We start from the raw sequence: 24,228 nt of genomic DNA on the forward strand, positions 1-24,228 counted from the left end.
AAGAATTATTTGAGATTGAGGTCAGGACAAAGAACGCACATCATATCTAAGTCTCCTTTCAACATGAACATGATTGATTTGGTAGTTGTTGGCGCATCGGCTTCTGTGGCCATATTGCACCTCCCAAGGTTTTTGCAGTACTTTGATCCACGCCCGAGGCGGGAATCGAACCCGCGACCTTTGACATGAACACGAACTTGCTAGCAAAATAGATTTCGATAAAATATCACAAATTTTGCTAACACTAGAGCAAGAAAAATTAAGCTTTGATGTAATTTAATAATTTACGTTCCTATATAATAACTTTATGTACCTATCCATATAAATCTGTGATTTTATATATTAATATTGTTCCTCTGTATCATTTTGTTATTAAATAAGAGAAGTTTATTTGTTTACATTATATATGTAAACAAATATAAGTATACACATATAACAAATAATATTATTTATCTTCTTTCTTTATTCACTAGAAAGAAGTTCGTTAAACAGAGGTCTAACTGTACTTATTATTATTTATGATTTTACCAATTATTGAAAAAAAGGCACGTAGCCACAAATATGCCAAAAACCTGGCTATGCCTCTGGGTGCAAATGCAGAAAGTAGCATAGCATAGCATTTTTCATAGCTGTGCATTAAGGGTAGTTGATCATATGAGTGACCTTTGTAAATTTTGTTTTTCAGGCAGCAGAGAATGTAGGAACTTCAAACTGCGAAGAACAAAATGTACTTCAATAATATGCAATACTATAGCACCCCATTTTTTGGATAATTTAAAATCTGATTTAGGAAATAGAAACTTCAGTTTAATTATTGATGAAAGTAATGACGGTATTATAAAAATGTTGGGAATTGTAATACAGTACTATTTGAATTTCAAAAATTGATTTGTGGTAACTTTTCTTGATATAGTTGAACTCAATGAATGCATTCAGAAGAAACATGTGAATCTTTGAAAACATCACTAAGAAATAATCGATTAGAGTTTGCACAGACTTATTGAACTTGTATTGATTATGCATCCCTAATGGTTGGTATTAACAATGGTGTGTATAAGAAATTAAAGGCTGAGATTCCCTGTCTGCTTCTTATCGAGTGCATAAGCACTCCAACTAGTAATGTCCCATGATGTTGATGAGTGTCTGTCATGAAACTTAGATCTTATTGTTCTCACACTCACCTGTTTGACAGGCTATAAGAAGCTTTATGGTTTATCAACTCTTAAGGAATGATAGAATTCCTCATTTGATCAGTGATATAGCATAAAATGCAGTTATTTTATAAAGTTCGTTATTCTATAACAGCATCGGTAAGGGTATCTAATCCATGGGTTGGACAAGTTTTGCAGCTCCCGCGAATGCTAAGTTTTTAATTATATTTAGCCGGTTTATTGACTTAATTGTTTGATTAAATTATTTTCTATAAGTAGCTTATAGACCTAGTCAAGCTCCGTGGTTTATTTTGAATTTAGATAGCGCGATTTTGTAAGTAATTAATACCTCATATCCGTAGATTTACCGTTCGTAACTTGTCGCCATTGTTACACAATACAACATGTACCCTGAATTAGATAGAGTAAGGTTTAACGGAAAACTAGATAGCGAGTATAGACCACGACCTAGTTTTCACAAACATAACATTACAAATTAATACATATAACTTGACAGGAGATAACAATGTCACATAACGTAACTCGGAGATAATATTCGATACTGAAATACATATATATAGTGTTATAACTGCATTGGGATATAAGTTTAGGGTTATATTTTGTATTGGAATTTTATTTGAAATTGAACAGAAATCATGACTCACACCAGAGCAGAAAAGCAAAAGGCTCAAACTAATCACATGGGTACCTCCCTAGGGAAGGTACCCATGTGAGGGGGGGGCTTGTTCTCTGAATCACAGTCTTTTGAAATGCACTGCTTGTTTGATGTTTGTAGAGCAATCAGGAACATGACATGACATTGCCAAAAGCAATGTCTCAGTGTGTGCGCGATGTAAAGAGTGTGAGGAAATCAGGCACCAACTCAGCATTGTTACATGCCTATATGAGAGCTTGAAGGATAGGGTGGATGCCCTTGAAGGATTTAAATTGAGGGGCCCATCAAGCTCTCAGCTGCCCACATCAATGCCAGAGCTTGCACTTGAACATCATGCAACATAGTGGCAACCCCCAAGGCAGAATGTGCTATTCCCATAGGAACTAGTTGTTGTCGGTGACCTATTGTCAGGGAAATGGGGAACATATTGTGCAAAAAGAATATGTGGAACAGGACCAGGATATATCTGCCAGTGGCAAAGGTTGATGATGTTGTAGAGCAGATATCATCTTTTAAGGGCACAAAGGGTGATATTGTACACGTTGGCACTAATGATATTAAGAGTAGGAGACTGGCGGAATTACTTAACAAGTACAGGTCAACGTTGAAAAAAAGCCATGAGTTGAATTTGAAACTGTCTGCAATTCTGCTCAAACACGATAGAAGGGAGTAAATGATGAGAGCCTTGTCAATCAATTCAGCCCTGGACAGATTGTGCAAGGTTCAAGGGGTAGAATTTTTCTCAGCCTGGTCTGTGCTTGTTAACAATAGCAACTGCTTCTACAAGGATGGGATACACTTAAATAGAAAGGGTGCAAGAATATTTGCTGATGCTATCGAGGCAGTGAGGTGGGTCGGAAGACTGCTAGCTTGGGGAAAATACACAGACTAAAAGGTTAACAGTGGCCGCAGGCACAACCAAAAGTGATTCTTGCACTACTTCTATTGAAATGCAATTGAGAAGCAGCAAAAGCAAGTCAATGGGGATTTCCAAGACTGCTGGGAGTCATAGTGGAAAAGTAAATACATAGGCTGTGTTAGGGTAACTAAGAGTAGAAACAGGTTCATGTATACTTGCATGTACACCAATGCTAGGAGTAAATAAATTTGATGAGCTTGAAGTGCTAGTCAAGATATCAAAGGCAGATATTGTTGGGATATCAGAGACATGGTGTCACACAGACATAAGCAGTGCAGAATTGGAATTTGGGAAGTACAATGTGTACAGAAAGGATAGACAGGACAAGAAGGGAGGAGGGGTTATGCTGTTAGTTAAGAAACACATAAAATCTAAGGAAGTGCATCCAATTGATGTTTGTGGACAATGCAATGTTGAGTCTGTTTGGTGTGACATAAGCACCAGGAAAGGAAAAATGAGAGTAGGTGTGTGTTATAGGCCTAATGAATCTGATGAGTATAATGTGCAGAGAAATACAGTGGGCCAGTAAATCATAGTGTCTTATAATGGGGGATTTTAATTTCCCAGAGACTGACTGGAATTTGTGGGTTGGTCACTCACACACTAGCAAGGCTTTTGTGGATTTATTGGATGATTGTTTCCTACAGCAGCATGTTCGGGAGGCAACTAGAGGAGTAATACTCTTGATCTGATTATATGTAATGATTCTTCATGCATTAAAAATCTGCACAAACAGGAACCACTAGGTGGCAGTGATCACGGTGTGCTGCAGTGGGATTTGCTCAAAGAGCGACTACGGTGGTGACTACGGTGGTCTGAGACAGTATTTAAATTCTATACAGTAGGACCTACTAAGGATGTTACCAACAGCAAATTCAAAATGGGAAGCATTCAAAGAAATAATCTTGAAAGCTACAAGACTTTTCATACCAACCAAGAAATATTGTTCAAGATTTAGGCCTAAATGGATGTCAGATGAACTAATTAGACATGTCGCAGAGAAGAAAAATGCATAGGATACAAATAAATTAACAGGTGACATGGAAGCCAATGATAGATATAAGCTGATCTGTAATGAAATCACAAAGGAGGTTAGGCAGGCAGGCGAAGGCAGATTACGAGAAATCTTTGGCAAAGGATGCAAAGAAAACAGAAAAAAGTTCTTTACTTATGCAAATTCTAGAAGGAAGGGGATGAATCAGAGTGGTCCACTTGATATCGATAGTTCAACTGTTGATGATCCTGCTCAGGTAACTAACAAACTAAATGAATATTTTGCATCTACATTCACACATGAGGAGTTATTCAGGGAGGGGAATGCCAGAGGTGTGTTAAACTCTGGCAGTAAGCTAGTTAATCTTGTAATAACCGAGAGGAAAGTGGAGAAGAAATTGTTGAAGATAAACATAAAAAAAGGCACCTGGGGTGGATGGGATCTATCCAGTTATATTTAAGGAGGCAGCAAAGGAAGTAAGCAAACCCTTAGCCATAATTATGAGAGCTTCCTTGGACTCAGGGGAGGTACCTATGGACTGGAAAAGTGAAAATGTGACCCCAATCCACAAAGGAGGATCAAAGGGAGACACTGGTAATTACAGACCTGTCAGTTTAACTTCTGTTCCAGGGAAATTAAGGGAGGCGCTGTTTAAAGAAGCATTGCAGGATCATCTAGACAAGACTTCAGTTATAGCTCAGACACAGCATGGTTTTGTTAAGGGGAAGTCTTGTGTGACCAATTTGATTGGATACTATGATGTAGTCACAAAGGAACTGGATACAAAGAATAAATATGATATCATATATTTGGATCTTAGAAAGGCTTTTGATACTGTTGCACATGGAAGACTGCTGCACAAATTGGAGCAGTGTGGCATTGGAGGCAAATTGCTGCTATGGATAAAGGGATGGTTGAGTGGGAGAAGACAATGAGTAGTAATCAATGGTGGTTCAGTGTTGGGTCCATTGTTGTTTTCTGTATTCATTAATGATGATATATCAGGCTTAATGTCCAGGTTTGCAGACGATATAAAGGTCAGCAGGGTAGTTAATGACACTAATGACAATATGCTGTTGTTGCAACAGGATTTAGAAAAGTTGAGTAGATGAGCTAAGAGGTGGCAACTGAAGTTTAACGTTGACAAATGTAAAGTACTGCATATGGGAAGCAATAACCGCAGAGTGACGTATCAACTGTGTGGTACACTGACAGTGGTAGAGAGTGAAAAGGACCTGGGGGTAATTGTGCAGGCAGATATGAAGTTTTCTGAGCAGTGCAGACAGGATGCAAGAGTAGCTCATGGTGTCTTGTCAATGATATACAGGAATTTTTCTAGCAGGGATAAGGAGGTGATTATCCCCTTGCATAAGGCAATGGTCAGACTGCAACTTCGGTACTCTACACAGGTCTGGAGGCCTCATTTTAAGGAAGGAAATAGTTCTGCGTTAAGGGAACAAGTTGACACCGGGGACACTGTTTTAGAAAATCATTTAAAAACTGCCAGTAACAATTCATTATACACTAGTGCGGGCATTCAGAATGAAATAATTGAATGTTATGGTTCAATAATTCAGAAAAAGATTGTGAACAAAGTGAAGAAAGCTAAATATTTTTCTGTGTTAGCTGACGAAACTACAGACATTTCAACAATTCAAATGTCACTTTGTGTCAGATATGTAGATGAAACAAATTTTCAAAAATGTGAAATATTTCTTTCATTTGTCCCTCTAAATTCTGCAACTGGTGAAAATATAGCAAAAGAAATAATTAATGAACTTGAAAAATTTGGGCTAGTATAAAAAATATCTGCAGATAAGGATATGACAGCGCTGGGGGAATGAGTGGCATGATAAATGCCGTCCAGACTCATATACAAGAATTAAACCCAAAAGCACTTTACATGCATTGCGTATCTAATTGCTTAAATTTAGCAATTACGGATTCGTGATTTGCAAGATATCCGAAACTGCATGGGAATCATTCAAAAAGTATACGCATTCTTTCAGTGTCCAAAGAGGCAATTGGTATTAGAAGAACAGATAGAAGAATGTCTGAATTCCAAGAAAAAGCATCTCAAAAAAATGTGCCCCACTAGATGGGTGGACAGTTGTTGTTATTTGGTTTTTAGGAGCATTAGCAACTAAGGCCATATTGCTCTGGGTACATGCAGTGGTCATTCCCTGACCTTCCCGCATCCTCCGTATTTGGTGGCTCATGGGCTCGAACCCCAGTCTAATCAAGAAGCGTGTGCTACGCACTGCTGCTCTTGCCCACCTGGCTACGGAGGTGGGTTGACAGGCACCAATCTGTAATTATATTCATTGAATTGTTAGAACCGACGTTTGCAGCATTAACAGTAATAAGCTCATGGGAAGATAAAGATACAGCAACAAATGCACAATACTTCTCAATTCCATCCAGAATGGTAATTTTTTGGTTACTTTATATATTATTAAAGAAGTATTCAGCAAAAGTATTGGCTTGAGTAAATACTTACAGACCATTAATATCGATCTAAAGAAAGCAATTGATCAGGCTAATTTGTTAAAAATAGTACTACAAGAAATGAGATCAGATGGTGACAAACAATTTCATCATTTTTTTTAGAAGTTTAAGGTTTATGTAAAAATTACCAAATAAGTTTGAAGGTACCACGAATTACAGGTTGTCACACCAACCACTGGTGTGACATGTAATATACTGTGCGATAATGCAAAGGATTATTATCAGATCTTGACTTTTGTGCCGTTTTTAGATAATTTCTTAAATCAGATCGAGTCTCGTTTTTTAACACATAAGGATGTTTTATCTTCTTTTATGTGTCTCCTTCCAAAAAGTCATGTTATTAAAGATAACTATGTTCAAAATTTACGAAAACTATTTTTGCGTTACGCAGGTGACCTTTTAAATTGCAATAACTTTGTTAATGAAAATATGTTAATTTCTGAATATAACCTCTGGCAGAAGGAATGTGCTGAAAAACTATGAAATACTGTGACTGCCGTAGAACCAAATATATATCAGTTACTGAAAATATTTGCCACTTTACTAGTATCCATTGTGACAGTTGAAAGATCTAATTCAAACTTAAATCATTTAAAAAGTTATTTAAGAAACCATATACGGGAAGAAAAGCTGGAGGGATTATCTCTTTTGAATATATACTATGACATAATCATTAATCCTGAAGAAGTCATAGATCTCGGAGAAAAAAAAAAAAGGCGTTTAAATATAAATATATAACTAGTTTATGTTTCTAATACCCACTTAGCATTTTTGTTGAGTATAAAAGGCTTTTTTTTTTTTTTTGTGTGTTTGAATACAAATGTTTAGTTTTACGTAGGTTTTGCCTATTTTCGTATAAAGTATAAAATGTTTATTTATTTACAAACTTCACAAACTTGAAATAAAGTTTATGAAGACATTTATTTTATTATTTTATTTATCTATGTTCAATTTGTTTTTAAAGCTAAATAAAAAGACATGCACAAAAAAAAAAAAAAAAAAATAGCAAAGGAATAATGGTCGGGGGGGGGGGGTGATCTGTAAAATTTCGAAATTTAAAGAGTAGTAAAAACCTATGTACAATTTTTCTCAGGATGTGCAGCACTCCTGAGTGTATTTTCTGGTTACGCCACTGGTCAGTACAGTTTTAGCCCAATTAGAAAGGGAAGTATGCAGTTCAACTGAGACATCTGTTTGGATTGCTGCTGAATGGCAATTACGAGTGTCCAATACATAAGATCAATTAGAAATGTTTAACAAAACTTGTTTTCTTACCTCAGGATATGTGTGTGTTGGCGCCTCCGTAGCCAGGTGGGAAGGAGCAGCAGTGCGTAGCATACGCTTCTTGATTTAGACCGGGGTTCGAGCCCGTCACCATCAAATACGGATGATGCGGAAAGGTCAGGGAATGACCACCGCATATCCTCGGAGCAATATGGCCTTAGTTGCTAATGCTCCTAAAAACCAAATAACAAACAAACAAACATCAGGATATGTGATTTTGAGCTCAACCTCGCATTCTTGGATTTTTTTCCAAAATTCTTTGGTTTCCCAAAGCCCACATACTTTACAAAAAGGCCAGATGACTTCCTTTACAGTTTGGGAAAATGGGAGCATAAGCTGCACCCCCATTTGCCATGTCACTTGGAAATGGACATACTTCTGGCACTTAACACAGTAAAAGAAATTTGGGACGTAGGGCGCAATCTTGCAGTTTAAGTAACCAGCTTTGACTGTGAGTAGGAGAATTGGAGTACTAAAAATAAGAATGATGGACCTGGTTTGAAGCAGGTTGCCATCTTTTTTGGTCATAAATATGCCTTGCATGAATCATCTTTTGTTCACCACACTCCTCCTTGGTTATATCCTCTAAAGTTAAAGTAGGCAAGTGCCACTCAGATATAACAACTTGGAATGTATTTCATAAATTGTGAGGAGTGACTGTTACTGGTATTCCATTAAAGGTTGTCAACTTTAATAGCTGTTCAGTATTTTGATTTTTCAGCTTCAATTAGATAGTCCCTAGACTGGAGGCATTTTACCATATTCAAGGATCCAACAACAGACTAGCTATTTTTGTATTAAGAATGGTGATAGTATGCCTACAGGTTGGGCAGAAAGGGAGAATGTCACCAGAAAAGTTGGCATGTTGTGGCTTCGTATTTCAGCCCTCAAGCTTGGAGGCTCTAATGATGGGAATATGTCTGTCCACAGTAGGTTGAACTATTAAACTCCTTTTGACCCAAATGATCTCTTTTCACCCAGGTTACTAGGCCTGCCATGGGGAGGCAGGAGTAGTGCCAGTGTGACCAAGCGATGGTTATTAAGTGTTTATAACTAAACCAGTAAAAAAAAAAAATAAATAAAGAAAGAAAATAAAGGTAGTTTTTCCTTCCTTGCTCTCTTCAAATACTTTTTGAAAGACAAGCTGCTATTCAAAAGGAAATGTAATAAATGCTAGAACTCAAAATAAAAAATGTGTATTCACTCTAAGGAATTGCAATTTATGCAGAGTTGTCACTTAGTCACACAAAACGCTTGGCACCCAAGTCATCTTGGTGCTATAAACTTGCTATACTACAACCAAAATGATACAACTCTAAAAGACTTCAGCAATAGTCTTGTGGTGATATAAGACCATCCCTAAATTTAATTTATCTTGATTTTATATTTGAGGCTACTTAAAAGAGATAGTTTGCACTAGCAACACACATATCTTGCAAGAATAAAAGCCAATATCAAATCAGAAATTTTGACTAACAACATGGTATCGCATCAAAAATCATGAAAAGATTTTGTGCTTACATTCAAGGAAAAAGGAGGAAAGTATAAGCATTTACTGTCACCTCTATTACAATTATGTTTTGCACAAATTTTAAGTAATATGATAAAATGAAGGGTATTTTATGCCCTTCATTTTATCATATTACTTAAAATTACTTAAAACAAACAAGCAAATTTTTTGCTTGTTTGTTTACAAGCAAAAAACCTAGAGGAATTATAATATATATTTATTATTAACTTTTTAATATTCTTTGAGAGAGAGAGTAATAATGTCACAACATTTCTTACCTCTTTAACACTTCTAATTGTCTTTTAAGAAAACTGTTACGTTTTTCAGCATCTTCTAGGGCACACTGCAAGTATTTGGCTTGTGTTTCAAGACATCTAATCTTGTGGTATGATTCTGTAAAATTATGGAATTTATAATTCAATAATTATTCAATGAACATCTCAATCTGGAACTTTATTATCAAACTGTGTATATAATGTAAGAACAATGATCACACTGTGCTTTTGATATTACAATAAATCATTATACCATAACTGTCAAGACTCTGCATGCCACTGATCACCTAAAATTTTTCCATCATTTTTCTATTTTAGCAAGAACAGGCGTGATCAAAAGTTTGCAGACCAACTTGGTATCTAGAAATTGCAGCATCCTAGCAAGTTACAACTTGCCACAACATGTTCAGCGGCTCATCTAGAGGGTAAATGTATCACTTATTTATCTGAATTAGCAAGGGTTGAACAGAAAATGTTTTGTATTTCATCACAGTTTCAAATGAGTAATTTTACTGAGAATTGAATTTGCATTAAATTTTGCTTCAAATTAGGGAAAGGCACAATGAAATGTTAAAACAGCTTTAGATACTAGGTGTCATCCAACAACTTTTCAATGGTTCCCAAAGTTTAGAGGTTCACACATCCATCAAAGACTATCCTCATTTTGGCCATCTTCAACTTCAAAAACCAATGATTCAATCACTTGTATTCATGATCCAATTAGGAGTGATCAACATTTAACTATCTGCAAATTTGCTAATGAAACTAGTATTTCTTATGGGACTTACGAAATATTAGTGAAATCAATTTTAACACAAAATTTGGTAATGTAAAGCATTTCAACAAAGTGCCTCTCATTCTTACTGTTGATCACAGAGAGTGGCAATTTCTAACACATCAGAACCGTTTGTGAGTATGCTGCATAGACATTTTGTTTCTTCCATCATTACTCGTAGGTGTATAGCTATCACCAGAAAACAAAGCTCTCATAAATCAATAAATCCTCTCATCAGTGAGTGAATAGATACCCTGGTGATACAATAAGTAACAACCCAGTTACGAAGTTTAATTCCACAATATGAGATATGCCTGGTGGTATACAACAGTAAGGTAGTAAAGACGGCACCATTTTAAGACCAACAAGCCTTGAAATGGTGCCATCTGGGTGGTGGACTCAAGGGTTTATATACTGGCATATGCCATAAAATTGCCCAGCGTCTTACAGTCCTGGTTTCATTGGGTGCACGCAGTAGTCTTTATCTCTAATCGTGGCTAGCGATTGTATGGTCAAAATGACGACGAGGCCTTCTGAAAAACTAGCTCTTTTATTGTGTGACCAGTTTAGCTTGCATAATGAGAGAAGCAATAAAAAGGAGGTTGCTGAATTAAATGCAACACTAGCTGTAATTTCAGAAGACCATAACCAACTGTAGCCATTGTACTCCAATGAACAAACCTTTAAAGTGTTCATGTGGGAGGAGTAGACCAATTGGATAGTGAGCAAAAAATAACGATTTAACACCAAGACAACGACCAACAATTTTCCAGGTATGCGATCGGGTGTAAAATTAGTTTGAGTTAGCGAAACAAGAGACAGTTGCCAAGTCTTTTAAGAAATATGGAATCAGCCACGTCCTTGTTGGTCCTGAAGATTATCATGGAACTAGCTGATTCCACTGAAGGAAACATCAGTAATGACAGTAATGACGTGTTATTGGCCTTATATGATAAACAAACGTTTCGTTTTACACTGATATTTTGATTAGTAAACACGTGGCGACAGAAATTCTTACCAAATTAGAAAAGAATGGACTTGACATTAAAAATGTAAGGGGGCAGGGATATGATAATGGGGCCAATATGGCGGAAAATATAATGGCATACAGTTAATAATTAAAAAAAAAAAAAAAAAAAAAGAGAGTTTGCAACTGTGGGAGCTGTCTAGGGCTAACTTTATTTGCGTGCCCTTCTTATATACTCAGACTGCTTTAGAACCTATATTAGTTGTATTAAACTCTTTTATATATGATTTTTATTTAATATGCAACTGGTACCACAACCTCTAAAGCCCACAAGTTGCCTGTCTGCATATATATATCAGAAGATCCTAGTCCTTGAGGTTTCTTTCTTAATTTTCCCTGCCAAGATAGAATCAGAATTGTATCCTCAAGCCGTGTATTTCTCTTGAATAATGAGACTCTTAGAAATAATAATCATAATGACAGAAATTTAATTTTTTGCTTCTAATTTTTTTAGATGTTTGTTGTGTTTGTTATTTGGTTTTTAGGAGCATTAGCAGCTAAGGCCATATTGCTCCAGGGGGATATGTGGTGGTCATTCCCTGACCTTTCCGCATCCTCCGTATTTGGTGGGCACAGGCTCAAACTCCGGTCTAATCAAGAAGCGTGTGCTACGCACTGCTGCCCCTGCCCACCTGACTACGGAGGCACCATTTTTTTTTTTTTAAGATGTATTACAGCATTTAACTGGGAGATATATATATATATACACAATTGTAAGTTACAACTTTCTCTATATACCTGCTGTACTTATACATAGCAGTTCAGGAACAAAATAGTGGCCTAGATAGTCTATACCTCATTAATCTCTCCATACATATATTTGATATTTATTTTATCCACTTGTAGGTACATAAATATATAATGTTATTTGTCTACAATACAACTTATGGTTCTGAAATTACCTGTCTTATCCAGTTCCCCACAATCAAAAGGCTATCAAAATTTACATGTATGTATATACATATACGGCTCTTTTTGCCTTATAAATTCAAAAATATAAAATCAATAACGCAATCTCTTTCACTCTCTTTGTACTTATGAAAGATACATATGGTACTTATACATATTTATATATATATATCCTCTACTCTCAGTACTAGTGATGATATTATATATTCATTGTACTTTTCTAACCTTGGTCTTACCAATGCCTTTAAATTCATTGATGGCTTACACAACCCTTACCATTCTCATTACTATTACTTAATAAGATAACTTCCCTATCTTTACTACATGAATCATATTAACATTATATTTCGCCCAGCACAAGTTCAAACTGCAGGTTGGTTTCTCAGTCCTTCTCATATCTAACCTCTCTATAATCAAAAAAAAATAACTTACATTCTCTGTCTTGAATGTACCTTCCCTCAGTCACTTCTGCAAGGTTCACTCCTTCAGGGCTCCTCTGGGCTGCCGCCATCTCTGTGGCTGCTGCATAGTATTGGTTGGCCTTCTCTTCCCTTTTGAATTATCTTTCCTGGCATAAGAAAATTCATTCGAACTTTTCATTTTATCATTCTAGTTCACTTCCCTTTCCCAAGATTAACTTCACTTTACATAGCTTCGTTCTAACTGTTTCTTTTGCACTTCCCCACTGACCTCGCAGCTTTGTCAGGACCACACTTCTCTCTCTGTCTCCTTAATCGCAATTCCCTCTCTTCTTTCTTTTCTCTTGTTACCTCCTCTTTTCTCATCTTTTATCATCTGATCTTTTTTCACTAATCACATTGAATCTCCTTTCTCTTAGCTTCTATTTCCCACCTATTTCTCTTACTGGAATTAATGCATTCCTTACTGTTATTTCTAATTGCTTTTAAAATTCCTTGCCCTACAGCTCTCCCAGAGAATCGCTTCAGCCACCCCCTTCCAGGATTTGTCACGGGCCTTCACTTATTTGGCGTGACTACTAGTCCTTATTGCTAGGCTTACGGCTAGGCTCCTTACTTGCCCTTATTTCTGGTGTCCTTTTGTTATTCTAGGTGAATCTTTTAGTTACGATTATCGTTGACTGAGCTCTTAATAGCCCCCTGGTCAAAACTTCATGTTGTTCTAAGTGCTTTCACTTAATTTTATACTAACATTTTTGTTAATGATAAATTTAATCCTTCTTTAATTACACATTCATCGCTGAAATTCCGATACTTTTGTACATGTAAGATTTGCATCTTACACAACGTTTGTACCGTGTTTGGCATATAGTCCTAATTCAGCTGGTGTATATAATGCAGCATCAATAATGCCTGGGATGATAAGTTTTTTTGGCATTGTTCAAAGGATATTTACTTTTTTTTTTTCTGGTTCCACTAGTCGCTGGGAAATTTGAATGAATGCTTTTAAGATTTCACTTAAAAGACAGACACAAGATGGTCATCCCAAGAACGAGCTATAAAATCTTTGTTCTTACAAATAACAAAAGTTCATGCAGTCTTAATTAATATTGAAGATACGTCTGCAAATGCAGAAACTATCAGTATTGCTCAGTCTGCTTTTACAAATAGACTATCCATTTTTATGCAGATTGGCTATATGGAATAAAATTCTTCCTAATACTGACTGTGTGGATAAAGCATTGCAAGCTAAAAGGCTTTACATACGTAACTCTTCCCATTTAATAAGTGGATTGATAAAAAAAAAAAAAAATCTCCAAGAAATACAGGAAAGTGATTTTCAAGATATTTTCGGATCTGCTGTTGCCGCAACAGAAAAAAAATGGATATACCAGCTACATTTCGAGATGAAAGAAGAAAGAAAAAAAGAATGACACTTTACAAATCTTCAGACGATTTCAATTTATCTGCTGAACAACAATTTTGTATTGAAATTAAATATGTTTTGGATGTTCTTATGAATGACTTAGGAAGCACTAGATTTGAAAAACTGAATACTATTTCTTCAGATTTTGATTTTCTATTTGGAACTTCATTCGCATTAATTAATAAATCTGACTTGCAGAAGGCTGCTTCCAACCTTGCATTAAAATACAGCAAAGATTTAAATGCATCAGTTATGTCAACAGAAAGTTTCAAAAATCATGTTTTATCAATTCTGCATAATATAAAATCTGTAACTCCTTTACAACTTCTCCAATTCATTTGTGAATACTGTATTATCATTAGATAATAGAATCTTTTCCAAATATAGAAATAGCATTACAAATTTTTCTTACTCTGCTTGTAACAGTAGCTTCTTGCGAAAGGTCCTTCAGTAAACTTAAATTGATTAAAAATGACCTTAGATCAACAACTAGACAAGAGCGACTAACCAACATATCAATTATATACATTGAAAATCAGGTTGCACAAAACATAAATTATGATAAAATTATTGACGGTTTTGCTTCAGCAAAAGCAAAAAAAATTCAATTAAAATAATACATCTTCATTGTATATTTTTATTTTATGTTATAATGTTAAAAGTATTATATTTTGCAATATTCTGTTTCTATGATTTTATACTAGATTATATAAATATAAGCTTTCTGTAATTTTTTTTAATTTCTTTGTAGTGTTACCTCTCTGCTGTTTATGTTGGCCCCTAGGTATTCTTCTAGCATTTGTGGGCTCTGAGGTGTCGCTGCAAAGATTTAGCCGGACTAGGCGTAACCCATACTTTTTATTCTTAACGTAGTTATGTCGCTTTTGCGTTTTGGTTTACTTTTGGATTATCTTAGTTTACTTTACCATGTTCGCCTGTATGGTAATGATTTTTACTCTCGTCTAGTGGCTTTTTAGGGCAAAGCCTCGTATACCCTCAGAATAAGGAGGAAGAAGGTTACTTCCCCTCTCCATCCCGCAGTTTGGGCTTTTGCGTTGTGATCATCATCGGGTAATTATTATGTAAATAATTATTTGACGCCGCAGTTAACTACTAATCATTGTTAGCTCTACTATTTTAGTGATTGAATGTGAGGTTTTGGCAGAGAAAAAGAAACTTCTATAATACAAAACATAACAAAGTTTAATACAAGAGAAAACTTACATGCTTCACTCTTTCCATTAATATAAACACATTAAGACATTTTCAACAATAAGATTATGATTTTAAGAATTTTATATTCTTAAACATACAAGTTACAAAGTTATAAGAAGCTAGAAAGAATCCATCTTTTTATCATCATGCTTACCAACATTTCATACGATACCATCTCAACTTACCAATCTAAGATATTGCCTGGGCTTAAATAGCTGACGGTCCTCGACTCTCCGTTATTTCGGGCGACTCTGTGCCTTGCCTTAACAAGGAGTGACCGCTTCTTTCTTAGCTCTTGGTCGCTTGTTCCCCTTCCACTGATCTCGACGGCTTGGTGCTCCTCAATGGTAGGCTCTCCAAATGGTAGCGTCAACTCCAGCTCTCTTCTATGGCTTACGAGGACCCACTTTTATATCCTAAGTTCTCTATATTGTTTATTCTAGCCTTTTCTCTTATTGGAGGACTCTGTGTCCTCCGATGTTCAGACTCTACGTCATGGAAAACTTAGTCAAAGGGATAACCATCATCCCCTCATCACACCATGTATCGAATATTCCGGCAACACACGTAGCAACTCTTCGCTATCTCCTTATTAGAGGTAATGATGAAGCTGTTGTCGCATCTACGCTGAGTTTTTTTATTATTATTATTATTATTAGCCATATGGTGCAAGGAAGACTGAGGCTTATGCTGCACCAGCCAAAAAAAATTCCCGAGTTACCCTGAGAGAGAGAGAGAGAGAGAGAGAGAGAGAGAGAGAGAGAGAGAAGTCGAAAGGAATCACCAAGAAAGAGAAGAATGATGATATCCAGCTCAGGACCCTGGGTGTGCCAAGCCCATACTCACCAGATGTGAGTCCCTGTTTACGGGGCTGAGAGGAATCTTCGATATCCGTTCACACGAGTATCTCTTTCTCACCACCCCCCGGTTGCCCTAATTTGCATCACAGGCTAAGTGCATTTTTCCGGTGTTTATAGAATTCTAACTTGTAAGTGGCCACTCGATATAGCTATTGCCAGCTAACAACTGTAGGCTTTTACATAGGCTTTCTTTTTAACACACAGTTGCTGTGGCTAATTTCGCCATTTTCCTTAGAGAAGAAAAACATGCTCTAGCTTAAGGATATTTAATCTGCTTTAATACTCGTCCTCAGTTTTTGTAACTCCAAAATTATTTGTTAAACCGAAGTTTTTTTGGATGATAACTAGATAGAGAGAGTATGGGAAATTAAAATTATTCTTCTTACAGTAAGTTTAGAGGAAAGGGCGGAATTGGCACTGCAACAGTAGTTTATATAGAAACAAAGTCTCTGTAGATATAAATGAATATTTGTAAGTTTCTTTTCTCTGATATTTTGTTTTGTTATATTCATTGTATTATTAAATTATTTTATTAATAAATATATGCAAATCATAGATCATTTCATAGTAATTTTTATAAATTCATAAAGATTGACTACCTGCATATAATGGGGGGAGGCATACTTATATTACTTTTGCCCCAGGCGTAAGGGTGCCTAGTACTGAGCGTTACTATTATTCAGGTAGAACAGTTTTACTAAAAGAGCACGTTCCTCTTTTGTAAGAGCCATAATGATTATTGACGGTGGATTGGCCTTTCTGCTTTTATCTAACAGGATTCATTTGCGTAAGGAGCGTGTCTTGAAGTAAATGACAACTTTTACATAAATTTACATAAATAAAAATAAATACTTTTACATAAATATGTATATTTTAAATATGTGCAGCGCCATTTTTCCCCTGGTTTCAGAAAATTGAACTATTTTTTTTTCCTTCTACAAATCTTTTTTTCCTTCTACAAATCTACAAACCTTTTTTTCCTTCTACAAAAGGAAATCAGGTGACAACTCAGCGTTGTTATGGGCCTTTATGAGAGCTTGAAGGACAGGGTGGATGCCCTAGAAGGAAATAAATTGAGGGGCCCATCAAGCTCTCAGCTGCCCACATCAACGCCAGAGTTGCACTTGGTCATCGGGCAACACAGAAGCAGCCCCCTAGGCAGAATGCGCTGGTCCCACAGGAACTAGTAGTTGTTGGTGACTCTATTGTCAGGGAAACGGGGAACATGCTTTGTAAAAAGGATAGGTGGAATAGGACCAGGGTATGTCTGCCAGGGGCAAAGGTTGATGACGTTGTAGAGCGGATATCATCTTTTAAGGGCACAAAAGGTGATATAGTTGTACACGTTGGCACCAATGATATTAAAAGTAGGAGACCGACGGAATTACTTAGCAAGTACGGGTCACTGTTGAAAAAAAGCCGTGAATTAGGGTTGAACTTGAAAGTGTCTGCAATTCTGCCCAGACACGATAGGAGGGAGTATATGATGAGAGCCTTGTCGATCAATTCGGCCCTGGAGGGATTGTGCAAGGCTCAAGGGGTAGAATTTTTTTCAGCCTGGACTGTACTTGTTAACAGGAGAGATTGCTTCTACAGGGATGGGATACACTTAAATAGAAAGGGTGCAAGAATTTTTGCTGATGCTGTCGAGGCAGTGTTAGGTGTGTCGGAAAACTGCTAGTTGGGGGGGATACAAGGACTAATAGATTAACAGTAGCCACTGGCAGAGGTGGAAGTGATTCTTGCACTGCTTCTATTGAAATGAGCAGAAGTCTGAAAAACAAGATGCAGAATATTTCAGAGACTGCTGGTAGTCATTGCGGTACAAGTAAACACATGGGTTGTGTTAGGGTAGCTAAGAATAGAAACAGGTGCATGTATACCTGCGTGTACACCAATGCTAGGAGTTTGGTAAATAAATTTGATGAATTTGAGGTATTGCTGAAAACATCAAAGGCAGCTATTGTTGGGATATCAGAGACGTGGTGTCACACAGATATAAGTAATGCGGAACTGGAATTTGGGGAATACAATGTGTATAGAAAGGATAGACAGGACAGGAGGGAAGGAGGGGTTATGCTATTAATTAAGAAACACATAAAGTCCAAGGAAGTGAAGCCAGTCGACATCGATGGACAGGGCAGTGTCGAGTCAGTTTGGTGTGACATAAGCATAGGGAAATCAAAATTGAGAGTAGGAGTGTGCTATAGGCCTAATGACTCTGATGAGTATAATAAGATATTGTACAGGGAAATAGAGTGGGCCAGTAAATCAGAGAGTCTTATAATGGGGGATTTTAATTTTCCAGATATTGACTGGAATTTGTGGGTTGGTCACTCGCACACTAGCAAGGCTTTTGTGGATTTATTGGATGATTGTTTTCTACATCAGCATGTTCGTGAGGCAACAAGAGGGAGCAATACTCTTGATCTGATTATCAGTAGTGATTCTTCATGCATTAAGAACCTGCAGATAAATGAACCTGCAGATAAATGTTGTTGAAGTTGATAGCCTAGGTGGCAGTGATCACAGTGTGTTAAAGTGGGATTTACTCAAGGAGGTAACTACCATCAGAGGTAAAGGGAAGGGTTTTTGTTTTCGTAAAGGAGACTATGATGGTCTGAGACAGTATTTAAATTCTGTACAGTTGGACCAACTGATGATGTTACCAACAGCAAACTCAAAATGGGAAGCATTCAAGGAACTAATCTTGGAGGCTACCAGGCTTTACATACCAACTAAGAAATATTGTTCAAGGTTTAGGCCTAAATGGTTGTCAGATGAACTAATGAGACATGTGGCAGAGAAGAAAAATGCATGGGATACATACAAATTAATGGGTGACATGGAAGCCTATGATAGATATAAGTTCTGTAACCAAGTCACAAAGGAGATTAGGCAGGCAAAGGCAGACTACGAAAAATCCTTGGCAAAGGATGCAAAGAAAAACAGAAAAGAGTTCTTTACATACTTGAACTTGAGAAGGAAAGGGATGAATCAGATTGGTCCACTGGATATTGATGGTTCAACAGTTGAGGATCCTGCTCAGGTGGCTAACAATCTAAACGAGTATTTTGCATCTACATTCACGCATGAGGAGTTATTCAAGAAGGAGAATGATGTAGGTAAAGTAAACATTATCAATGAGCTGGATGATTTTGTAATAACTGAGAGGAAAGTGGAGGAGAGATTGTTGAGGATAAACATAAAAAAGGCATCTGGGGTGGATGGGATCTATCCAGTTATATTAAAGGAGGCAGCAAAGGAAGTATGCAAACCCCTAGCCATAATTATGAGAGCTTCTTTGGACTCAGGGGAGGTACCCATAGACTGGAGATATGCAAATGTAACCCCAATTCACAAAGGAGGATCAAAGGCTGACACAAGTAATTATAGACCTGTTAGTTTAACTTCTGTTCCAGGTAAATTAATGGAGGCACTGGTTAAAGAAGCACTGCAGGATCATCTAGACAAGAATTCCGTTATAGCTCAGACGCAGCATGGTTTTGTTAAGGGCAGGTCTTGCCTGACCAATTTGATTGGATACTATGATGTAGTTACAAAAGAACTGGATGCAGGGAATAACTTTGATATTATATATTTGGATCTTAGAAAGGCTTTCGATACTGTTGCACATGGAAGACTGCTGCACAAATTGGAGCAGTGTGGCATTGGAGGCAAATTGCTGCTATGGATAAGGGGATGGTTGAGTGGTAATCAATGGACACTGCTCAACGTGGACTAATGTTATTAGTGGAGTTCCTCAAGGTTCAGTGTTGGGTCCGTTGTTGTTTTCGGTGTTTATGAATGATATTGATGATGGGATATCAAGTTTAATGTCCAAGTTTGCAGATGACACAAAGGTTGGCAGGGTCGTTAAGGACACTACTGACGCTATGCTGCTGCAACAGGATCTGGAAAGGTTGAACAGATGGGCTGAGAGGTGGCAAATGAAGTTTCACATTGACAAATGTAAAGTACTACATATGGGAAACAGTAACCCCAGAGCAACGTATCAACTCTGCGGTACTACACTGACAGTGGTGGAGAATGAAAAGGACCTGGGGGTAATTGTGCAGGCAGATATGAAGTTCTCTGAGCAGTGCAGACGAGCTGCAAGAGTAGCTCATGGTGTCTTGTCAATGATATACAGGAATTTTTCTAGCAGGTATAAGGAGGTGATTATTCCCTTGTATAAGGCAATGGTTAGGCCACATCTTGAGTACTGTATACAGGTCTGGAGGCCTCATTTCAAGAAGGATGTAGAGCTGCTGGAACGGGTACAGAGAAGGGCAACAAGATTAGTAAATGGAACAAAGGGTTGCTCTTACGAAGAAAGGCTTAAGTTTTGCAAATTGCAGAGTCTGGAGACTAGGCACCGGCGAGGTGATCTGATAGAGGTGTATAAGGCTTTGAATGGTTTGAGCATGCTCAATGCCAATGGGATTCTTCATCTTGCTCAGAATAATCACCTCAGAGGGCATAAATTCAAATTGAGGAAGGACGGATGTCGGATAGATGTGCGGAAATTTGCCTTTGGCCAGCGGGTGGTTGGTTGGTGGAACCGACTTCCATCACTTGTTGTTGAAGTTGATAGCCTAAACAAATTTAAAGCTCAACTGGACAGGTATTTCGAACGAACAGAGGGGTGAAATGGGAGTGGGTTTTTTTTTTTTTTTTTTTTGGCTGATGCTGAATAAGCTTGCTTTCTTGCATCATATGCCTCTACTAATGCTAATGCTAAATCTCTTCCCCATACCCTAATTGACATACCCACCAATTTTTACAGCGCTAACTCTAACCGTTTTGATACTGGGGTGTCCTGAATAGGGTAATTACCAAACTACCACATCCGCCACCGCGGAGACCGGAAGGGGAGGGGCAAAATTGATGGATTGTTTGATACAGTTATTAAAGGCGGAGCACTCAGAATATAGTATATAGTGGAGTTTCTGTATATGTATATAGTGGAGTGTTACTGTATATAGTGGAGTTTCCCCACTATATACAGTAACAGTTTTGGAGATCTGTCGGAGATGAAAAACAAAGTAAAATACAATACTCATAATATTTTTGGACATATTATCAAATGGATGGAATTACTTACCATCATTATCTTTAGCATTTTTATGGCTGTCTTCGGCAGAGAACTTGGCTTGTACATGACGATGAAGATCTTTTGTATAGGAAGATAAAATAATGCAGTCACTGGAATATTATGAATAATAAAATTGTGAACTTAAGACTTTTTTTTAAAAATTAACTAAATATGTTGTAGCTCTGGCTTCGGTTCTTATTGGCAGATTGTATTATGTATAAGTGCCATCGTGAGATATCTTTGCGACCTAAGCAAATCAATCATTTGCCTAGGGCACATGGATTACCCACCAACTTAAATAATCCAAACGACGGTGAAGCGCCCCAACCCAAATGGCGCCCTAGGCATTTGCCTGGATGCCTACCATACCACGACGGCACTGAACAATAAGTAGAATAATACATTACTTCTTTCTTTATATTCACTTAAAATTATCCAGAATTTAATTTGATTTTTGTTACTTTACACAATATTAGTATTAAATATGAAAGTAATTTACAATAAATATAAATTTATTCATATGTTTTAACTCTAAAACAACTAAGATTATACTTGTCTAAAGATTGCATATATTCTCTAATCGCTTTGCCTGTTTTACTTGTAAAAAATCGTTAGTTTCCAAGAGAAGGGGTGTGGGATTAATCCCGTTTTAGACTAAAAACAGGTTCTAGATGTTATTTCATCTGGAGACAACTAGGAATGCGATACCATCCCTCCAACATCAGAGAAAGGGACACTTGTGGTGGAGGCGGTGTCCTCGTGTGAGGCCGAATAATGATCAACGGCCGCACCACTCTATGTTTTTGATAGGAGTACCATATTTGAGGTGTATAACGCCTTGAATGGGTTGAGTACGCTGAATTCTGATGGGATCCTTCCACTTGTTCAGATTACGAACCTAAGGGGGCATAAATTCAAATTAAGAAAAGACAGATGTAGAATAGATGTGCGGAAATTTGCCTTTAGCCAGCTGGTGGTTAATTGCTAGAACAAACTTCCATCTGTCGTTGTGGAAGTTGATAGGTTGAATAAATTTAAGGAGGAACTGGACAGGCATTTGGAGGGATTGGTGTGATTTTTTTTTTTTTTTTTTTGGCTGATGCATAAGCTCATACACATGCTTTCTTGCATCACATGCCACTACTACTACTACCACTACTACAACTGCACAGAGATACCGAGAAGAGATCCTCGAACCTTGTGTGCGACTTTTTTGTGTTGCGGTTGGCCTAGATTTTCTTTTCATAGACAACTCCACTGCACAGAGCTCAGGTGGTGGAGGAATATCTTGAAACTGAAAATACCAACGAATGCTGTGGCTAGCATCATCACTAGACTTCAATCCAATCTAACATGTGTGGGAGGCACTTGGATGTCGCACTACACGCCTACAGCCAACTACGTGGTCACTTGGTGAGCTAAGATCTGCACTGATGGAAGAATTGGATTTGTTGCCACAGAAACTTATAGACACCCTTATATCGAGCATAGTTCACTGCTCGATATAAGGGTGTTCAGGCCTGTTTAGCCGTTGGAAGGGATTATACGCTGTACCGATGTTATGTGACCGTATTTTCGAGCATCTTGTATCGACTTCTGTAATGTGACCTTTTTGGTAATTCTTATACAACCCCTATAAATGTCCCTTTTCCCGTCCGAAGATTCTTGCTGTCTCCTCATTTCATCGTTATTCTATGGTACACCACCACCGTATCAAATTTTGTCCCGCTTCATCGCAAGCTGCACAGTCACACCACGTTTGCTACGTGTTCTGTTAATTTTGTCAAGCAATGTAGTTCAGTAGGTGGAAAGAATAAGAACTAGAAAAAAAGAGAAAGGGAAAGAAAGAATGTGTAGTATTTTAACTTGGATTTTCTGGGGTAGTCACTCCCGTCCCAATAGTTTGGCCATATCCAAAATTCATCTGATATTGTACAGTGGCGGACAAAAAAATGCATCATAATTTTACATATGTGTTTTGCGCTGCGTTGTGGGTTGTAGAAATGTTCGAAATGCATTTGTTAGATGGGATACATATATCTGTGAATGAAATCCAATAAAAGACTCCATCTGATATGCCTAATTGCATACATACCTTCCGAAAGGGTAAACAGCGTAGTAGTAGTAGTAGTGGCATGTGATGCAAGAAAGCAAATGTATGAGCTTATGCAGCATCAGCCAAAAAAAAAAAAAAAAAAAAAAATCACACCAATCCCTCCAAATGCCTGTCCAGTTCCTCCTTAAATTTATTCAACCTATCAACTTCCACAACGTCAGATGGAAGTTTGTTCCAGCAATTAACCACCCGCTGGCTAAAGGCAAATTTCCGCACATCTATTCTACATCTGTCTTTTCTTAATTTGAATTTATGCCCCCTTAGGTTCGTAATCTGAACAAGTGGAAGGATCCCATCAGAATTCAGCGTGCTCAACCCATTCAAGGCCTTATATACCTCAATCAGATCACCGCGCAGGTGCCTAGTCTCCAGCCACTGCAATTTGCAGAACTTAAGCCTCTCTTGGTAAGAGGATCCCTTCATTCCCCTCACCAATCTTGTTGCCCTTCTCTGTACACGCTCAAGTAAATCTACATCCTTCCTAAAATGAGGCCTCCAGACCTGTACGCAGTACTCAAGGCGTGGCCTGACCATTGCCTTATACAGAGAGATAATCACCTCCTTTTCCCTGCTAGCAAAAGTCCTATATATCATTGACAAATCCACATGACCTGCCCTGGCAGACTGTCTGCATTACTCAGAAAACTTCATATCTGCCTGCACAATTACTCCCAGGTCTTTTTCATTTTCTACCACCTTAAGTGTAGTACCACACAGTTGGTACGTTTCTCTGGGGTTACTTCTACCCATATGTAGTACTTTGCATTTGTCAATGTTAAACTTCAGTTGCCACTTCTTAGCCCATATGCCCAAATTATCTAGATCCTGTTGCAGTAGCACACTGCTATTACTGTCATTAACAACCCTGCCAACCTTTGTATCATCTGCAAACTTCGACATTAAGCCTGATATACCTTCATCAATATCATTGATAAATATACAAAACAACAGTGGACTTAACACCGAACCCTGTGGGACTCCACTAATAACATTAGTCCAAGAAGAGCAGCACCCATTGATTACCACCCTCTGTCTTCTAGCACTTAACCATCCTTTTATCCATTGT

General features: G+C 37.4%; 1 long non-coding RNA gene across 2 annotated transcripts in view; it reads right to left on the reverse strand.

Moving 5' to 3' along the window:
* The window catches only part of LOC150081836 (uncharacterized), a 146,789-nt gene that overhangs the window by 74,060 nt on the left and 48,501 nt on the right, over positions 1–24,228 (reverse strand). Inside the window, exons 2-3 of one of the 2 annotated variants that reach the window (XR_016547256.1) lie at positions 21,056–21,124; positions 9,321–9,435 (exon numbers count right to left, since the gene is read on the reverse strand). This is a non-coding gene — a long non-coding RNA (uncharacterized LOC150081836). Of the gene's footprint in view, positions 1–9,320; positions 9,436–21,055; positions 21,413–24,228 lie in introns of those variants that run through there. The other variant, XR_016547255.1, reaches the window with a different exon arrangement.

The sequence above is a fragment of the Mastigoproctus giganteus genome, chromosome 8, assembly GCF_048544385.1.
Source record: "Mastigoproctus giganteus isolate SK-2022 chromosome 8, ASM4854438v1, whole genome shotgun sequence".
Lineage (NCBI taxonomy): Eukaryota > Metazoa > Arthropoda > Arachnida > Uropygi > Thelyphonidae > Mastigoproctus > Mastigoproctus giganteus.